Genomic DNA, 7,934 nt, shown 5'->3' with positions numbered 1-7,934 from the left:
GTTGAATTTCAGGAAGTGCGAAGTTTATAGGCTGAGGATTAGTTGAAGGGTTGGCGCGAGAGGCAGGTTGGTTAGAAGGCGAGTTGGTTGTTTTCTTCTTTTTATGAGCAATGTATTTCACGCGACCCATGTTAAGTTGACTGGTAAGAGGGCTGGTCGGAGGGTTTTGCTATGAAGATGGGAATTCAGAGAACAAAAATGATGGTTGTTCTTGGTCCTCGAATAGCAACGCAATAAGGTCGTCGTCTATTGGCCTCCCACCTCCCCAAGGATCGTGCATGAATATCTGAGAAGAGTAAAGGGGAAGTGAGAATCTACGACCAATAGATAGAAGAAGAAGTATAAGGATGACGTTCCTCGTTTATAAAAGTTAAGCTTTTATATGACCAGCAGCATCCTAATATAAACACTCCAAACATGCGAGCAATTTGTAAAAACATATTAAAAATTGGAAGTGAAAAGTTTTTTCAGAAAAACTTTTCGACTCCGAAAACAAGCAAGAAAAACCCAGTTTTTTCCGAAAGCCTAAAAATCAAATTTTCTCTTCGATTTCGGGCCCAAACACAGTACTCATGTTTCCCACATTAAATTCTAAGACTCACCAAGTATTTTTTACTTCTTAAAACTCCTATCCTATCATGTTTCTGCATACAAAAATCATTACCCAAAATTTTTTCTCAAGAACATTCATTTTAGATTGTATAACAGAGACAAGGGGTTCAAAAACTTACTTGGGTTGCAGATTGCAAAGGAGTCATGGGTGTCATTGATCGGGGTTGATCGAACACGTCTCGGATCACCGAAGTTTCTTGGGTTTCCCTTGAGAGTTCTTCAAAGTTCTTGAAAGAGAAGTATTTGGTAAAAGGTAAAAAGTGGGAAAAGTGACTTATTTATACTGATCGTGGTGCAGTTAAAGAGGTAATGATGGGGGTAAGTTTTCGATGCATGGGAAATTGTGTTAGTCGTCGAAATATTTTTGGGAAATTGTAACAATCATGATTGCTTACTTTTTCGAAAAGGTGCTGACAGACGTGACAAATCAGACGAAAAGCTGGTCGACTAAGTTTATTATATGATGGTCGCAGTAAAATAAACTTGGGGGGAAAATGTTTACCCAACAAAGATTTACCTGATGACATGGCAGAATTGATATGCACGTGGGATACACGTGACTGTTTAAGTGAGTACATTCTGTTTGACCATTGACCAGAGGAGAATTCACTCAGCAGAACGCATATTTTATGGGCGACCAGTCTGGTCGCAGTATTTTAGATATCTTCTATAGATATGTAATCTCACATTTTATGTAATAATTGTGATTTCCATTATTTTTTTAATACACTTATATTAAATGTAATTAAGGCCCATCGGCCCATGAGGAACTCCTTGAGCCTATAAATAAGATTCAAAGGGTTCAAGAGGGAGGACTTTTGACTCTGAGACTTTTGATCTTGAGAGACTAAGAGAGAATTATAGTGTTTTTATCCACTAAACTTGTATTCATCTCCAAGCTTGTGAAACTCGTGAACCCTAGTTCATTGATCGCAGGTTTTTGGAGTTCTACATTAATAAGAACACTAAGTGGACGTAGGTCATTACCATTATTTGGGGCCAAACCACTCTAAATCTTTTTGTCATTTTATCTTTTTAGCTTGAATTCATCTTATTATTGTCGTTCTATTTGACTCCGTGTCATTGACCAAATCGATGGTCAACAATATATCAAAGGAAAGGAAAAAATACAGAGTTTCAAATGAGCTCAAAATAAGTGTCATACAAAAAAAAATTCACATTAAGCTCAAAAATGGGTAACTAAGGATTTAATGCATTAAGGTTGGATTGAAAGGCTCAATCGTTCCAAAGAATTGCCTAAATCATCTTCCTAAGCATGCATAATCTAGGATTTTGTCTCAAATAGCAAGCAAACAAGTTCTAGGATAACAACATTTTCATAAAAAAATTTCAACATTCAACAAGCATAAAAAAATTTCAATTACACAAGATTTATTAAAAATTATGATTAATCTCTCAATTATTTAAGTAAACAAAGTAAAAATGGAAAGAACTATTCAACCAAGCACACATATTTTTATAGCTACATTCCCATTCAATTTATCCAGCACATCATTCAATCATATTATCATTGGCTAATCATTGTTAACTTTATTCAACTAACATCCTAAACAACCTAGATAAAACATAACAAACACAACACACACAAACAAAATAACATAACATAACATATACAAAACAATAAATCCCTTCCCCCAAACTTAACCTAAACATTGTCCCCAATGTTTAAATAAAAGCTAAAGAAAAAGAAACTTACCTGACACCTCATACTACTTAAACAGATACGCATCAAGATGGTGAATCGAAAATGGGAAAGGAAATTTTTTTCCTAGGCCCGAAGTAGCGCTGCAACTCAAATTAGTCTCATATTTAATAGAAATTAAAATCATATAAAAATAAATAAACAAAATACTAAAATTAAAATGTTCATAATCAAAAATTTAAATAAAACTAATAAAAACAAATGCAAATAAAAGATTGGAATGCCTCCAAATGCGTTGTTGTTAACGTCATTTAGTCGGACGCTTGTTTTCTTTCATATTCAACTTGGATCAAGGCCACCTCTCACATCCTTGAGAGCCATAGTGTCATGAGTTGGCCCTCGTTTCTTGTTATTATAGATTGTTGGAACTTTCCACCGCTCATGTAACATTCGAGCTTTCCCAGTAAAGATCTTTTTCACACGATGATGAACTGTTTGAACACCACATTGAACCATGGATCTTTTCTTAGATACTTCCAACTTGTTCTCTCCTTGTTTTACCATTTCAACTCTACAACAAGTTAGAATTTTCGTTGCTGCAAAAACATCAAATATTACCTCATCTTTTTGCACTCGCAGCTTTAACTCACCCTTTTGTACATCGATTAAAGCCCTACCAGTAGCCAAGAATGGCCTTCCAAGTATTATTGGAATATTGTCATCTTCCTCCATATCTAGAATAATAAAGTCAGTAGGAAAGATGAATTTATCCACTTTCACCAATACATCCTCAATCACTCCACGAGGATGGTTGACTGATCTATCTACCATCTTCAAAGACACAGTAGTAGGCCGAGCTTCTCCCAAATTCAACTTCTTAAAGATTGATAGAGACATTAAATTCACACTAGCCCATAAATCACATAAAGCCTTTGTTTCTACTGAACCCCCTATACAACATGTGATGTTGAAACTACTAAGATCTTTAAACTTAGGAGGTAGTTTCTTCTCAGTAAGTGTCACTGTCTCATAATCCTCCAATTTCCTTTTCTTTGATAGGATCTCCTTCATAAATTTAACATAACTTGACATTTGTTCAAGTGCTTCGGCAAAAGGAATGTTGATGTGAAGCTTCCAAAAGACATCTAAAACTTAGAAAATTGCTTGTCAAGCTTATTCTTTTGAAGCCTCTAAGGATATGGGATCTTTATATGGTGATCTATACTTATTTTTTACTTCTTTTCTAAGTTCTTAGTAACTTTAGACCCATTCACTTCCTTCTCCTTATCAACCACTTTTGGCTCTTTCAACTCCTTGCCACTCCTCAAGGATATTGTATTGCACTACTCTTTTTGGGTTTACCTCAGTAGTGCTTGGTAAATTTCCTTGAGCACAGTTTGTCATCAAAGTAGCCAACTTCTCCATTTGAGTCTCCAAACTCCCGATAGAGCATAAATTGATTCAGTACATCGGGTTTTACTTCAGGTTGTGTTGTTGGTGAGTTCAATAGAGAATGTGGTGGTGGATGTGATGGGCGTGTGTTTGGATCATAATAAGGCCTAGAGTGTAGTCCATAATTCGGTTGATGAGGTGGTTGTTGATGTGGATATTGTGGATACTGTGGTTGTAAACCTTGGTTAATTTTCCAAGACAAGTTTGGGTGATTTTTCCACACAGGTATATATGAATTTGAGTAAGTGTTGGGTGTAGGTCTTGAAAAGTTACCAATAACCTGTGCCTGTTCCAAAGGCATACTATTTACGTTTGTTGAGCATTTAGCTGTGCTCGGGAATTGTTCATAAGAATGCGGTCCCCCACAAATGTAACGACCCAAATTTCCTAATAAGGTTTAGGACCTTGATTAGGAGGTCGGGAGGGCCATAATTGATTATTTGTGCTATTATATGATTATATGCATGTTTATGTGGATCATATTATTATATGATGGTGAATGCATGCATATGGGTATATATTTTGTTATGGGTGCATTTTGGTAACTTGGTTGTTGAGGGCATAATTGTATAATTATTTGTATATTGGTAGTTATTGTTAAGGCCACATTATAATGTGGATTTGTTCGAGCTTTTGGACACGAGACGATCGTTGAGTATTAGTTAGCGGTTTGGTTATAATGGGGTTAAGTTCGGGGCTCGGAGTGAGTCCCGAGGTAATTTGGTGATTAGAACGTTGCCGGGAGTTAAGGGGTAATGGGATATGAATTATTGGTATTTGAGAATATTGAGAATAACGGGAATTGGAGGGTGTTAATTATGATTAACGAGATAGGTGCGAAAGGACGATTTTGCCCTTGGTGGCTGTTAAAGATTTTAATTAAGCTTGAGGGCATTTAGGTCATTTTACCTTTAAGGATATATATATATATATATATCAATATTTAGGCTGGAAAATAGTAGAAGGCTGTACGAGAAAAACAAAGCATTATCTTTTGCCTCCACCGTTCACCATTTTCTTCAATTTTGAAGCTTCTTTTGAGGAATTAAGCTGGGGAATCTAGTGTTGAGGATCTAGGGTATTGTTCCATCATTGAAGAGGAGTTCATACCGAGCTTGAGGTAAGATTCCAACCACTAGAACTCTGGTTTTCTGCTCTGTTTTGTTACTGAGTTTAGTTGGGATTTTGGGTTTGAAAGTAGAGAATCCAATGGGGTTTTTGGCAAAGGTTGGGTAGGTTATGATGCCTAGGACTAGTATATATGGTATTTGGGTTCATTTGGGGGTTTAAATGGTGTTTGGAAGTTTTTGAAACAGGTTGAAAATGGAGAATTTGAAGGAAGAAGAACCAGGGCCATGTCTGCATGGTCCTAGTGCTATAGCGCCCAGAGGGTAGCGCTACAGTGCTAGCCAAGGCAAAATGTCCCTGGTTGTAGTGCTGGGGCGCTAGAGGGGTAGCGCTGTAGCGCTACCCTGTTTTCTCAGATGCATATTTTGGGTGTTTTTAAGGGTTTTTGGCTCGGGGTTTCAATCCTTAAGGCTCGAGATTGAATCTACTCACCGTTTGGGTACAATTCGAGGTCCCGGGAGTGAGATTTAGGTTAAGACTCATCTATTGGTATTTTCATTAATTGGATTCCATATTTGGCTATGACTAGGTGACCGCTAAGGGATTAAAAGATCGATCGCTCTCGAGGGTCATTCGTAAAGTGTTTCTTGCTCAAACAAGAGGTAAGAAAACTGCACCCGAATATGTGGTTAGGTTGGGACTAAGTGTTCCCTATATTTGTATGCATTATTATGTGATTGTGATGGGACTAAGGGCTCCCTATATCTGTATATGATGTCATAGATGGTATTATGCCATGAGACATATAATAAACGACCTAAGGGTGCCATAAATAATATTTGCGCACATGGCGCGGCTTGGACACTGGTATCCGAGGACAGCTTATTAATCACTGAGCTCGGTTAAGCTGGCCGGAGTCAGTGGGTATTACACTGGGGGCGGCCTAAGTGAGCCGAAGACAGTGGGTTAAACAGAGGGAGCGGCCTAAGGGTGTCGACCCTAAATATTGTGTAATGATTGAAATGAATTGTTGATTATGATCATGATATTTGTTGTAATATGATAAATATGATATGTAGATTATCTAAATGACAAATTGTTAGTTTGTCGATTGTATTCACTGAATAGGTGAACGTTGTGAATTGCTGATTACATGGTTATGAGTTGTGAAATAGCTGGTTGTTGAAGTTAATCATGCTATATATATTATGTTTTCTTGCTGGGCCTTGGCTCACGGGTGCTACGTGGTGCAGGTAAGAGCAAGGGCATGTAGATTCAACCATGAGTTGGAGAGCTCTGGGGACGAGGTGTACATTGTCAGCTGCTCGGCCACCATGGTCGAGGGATTGTACAGGGACGAAAACCTAAAATAAGTATTTTGCCATTAGAGTGGCTGGAGTTGTTTATAACTTCTGGAATTTTTGTAAATAAGTCATCCAAACCCTATTTTGGGAGTCTATGTATTAAACTTCCATTTTAAACGAAAATAACTTATTTATGACCAAAATCTTTTATTCCTAGTCAGTTGATGACTTTAGATTCACAGTTTGTTCAAATGACTTGATTAGCAAGTCTTGCACTATTTTAAACACACAGTGTAACGGTCTTGGTTACCCAGGACATTACAACAAATCTCACAACTCATGACATTCTGTACTTGCATTGCTTGTGTGGCGAGGTTATTCTGCTGCAATTTTTTGGTTAGAGATGCCACTTGAGCGGTCAATAAAGCAATAGGATCAACCTCTAAGACCCCTGCCACCTTCTTATTCTCATGCTCAGTAGGCCAATTGTAGTTATTCATGGCCATCTCTTCTAGTAATTTATAAGTTCATTAGCATTTTTTCTCATTAACGCTCCTCTCGATGCTGCGTCAATAATTGTCCTTGTATTTCCCCCCAAACCATTGTAAAATGTATGCACTAGTAGCGACTTCTCTATTCCATGATGTAGGCACTTCCTTTGCAACTCCTTAAAATGTTCCCACACATCATATAACGACTCCCTATCCAGCTGATGAAAGTTATAAATTTCTCCTCTATATCAGGCTGACTTCGCATGAGGAAAATATTTACTAATGAACTTCTGAGCCAAGTCTTCCCAAGTGCCTATAGAGTTGGCTTGTAATGAATTCAACCAACTCTTAGCTCTGTCTCTTGACGAAAATGGGAATAATCTTAATCTGGCAGCATCGTTACTCATCTCGTTCATTTTGAATGTCGCACACAACTCTAAAAGTTGGTAATATGGAGATTTGGATCCTCTTTTGGCAATCCCCCGAATTGTACACAATTATGTACCATCTGAATAATCGAGGGTTTTATCTCAAAATTATTTGCCTCAACAGTAGGAGGACGAATACTTGAATGTATCTATAACGCCCTACTACCTTAGAGCCGTTACTAAGTGAGTTTAAAACACAACTGTGCAACTAACTGACTCTACGAGGTTTTCAAAGACCAAAAGTGTGACTAACCGGAAGTTAAGGCTGTAATCTTTGAAAATACTTAGTTTCATTGAAAACTTTAAGTATCAACATCTGGGATCCCAAAAATAAGGTTTACAAAATACTTACAACTCAAAAATAGATTTACACTTGATTGACTATCAAAAGAATAAGTTAATACAGCCATATTCAAAATGCCCCCAACCAAAGCAGTCGGGCAAGCCGAACATGTACGCGCCGCCCCCACGCTCTCCATACTCATGGCTCGTTGACTGACCCTTTGCTTTTACCTGCAACACAGAACACCTGTGAGCCGAAGCCCAGCAAGAAAATTCATACAGTAAATAACATATAATCCACTGATAAACAGGAAAACCATCAGACTGAAGAAACACGGCCATGCCGCCCCAGAGGCCTAACCAAAGCCTGGGGTCTCAGTCCTTACCGTAAGGATAACTCATGTATCCATTGGGTCCCACCCTGACTATAAGCACTCCATGTGCTAAGTGCTACTTCCGGCCCCACGGCCGTTCTCAGCCTTCGCCGCTCTCGACCTTAGCCGTTCATCTCATTATAATCACACATATAGTACATCTCGAAATAATCATTCAATCATATAATAATTCATTTAAGGTTATACATTAGCACGTAATACAATCTAGGGCCATGCCCTGTAATATCACTATGCGCCCA

At 38.0% G+C, this 7,934-nt stretch overlaps 1 non-coding gene across 1 annotated transcript; it reads left to right on the top strand.

Annotated features, from left to right (window-relative positions):
- The first annotated feature begins 6,734 nt into the window (after nucleotides 1–6,734).
- On the top strand, nucleotides 6,735–6,840 carry LOC133792869 (small nucleolar RNA R71). The gene has a single exon (XR_009874341.1). It is a non-coding gene; the product is annotated as a small nucleolar RNA R71 (small nucleolar RNA).
- Nucleotides 6,841–7,934: the final 1,094 nt, after the last annotated feature.

The sequence above is a fragment of the Humulus lupulus genome, chromosome 7 (assembly GCF_963169125.1).
Source record: "Humulus lupulus chromosome 7, drHumLupu1.1, whole genome shotgun sequence".
NCBI lineage: Eukaryota > Viridiplantae > Streptophyta > Magnoliopsida > Rosales > Cannabaceae > Humulus > Humulus lupulus.
Note: the sequence above shows the minus strand (reverse complement) of the source record. Positions and strands in the feature narration are given on the sequence as shown.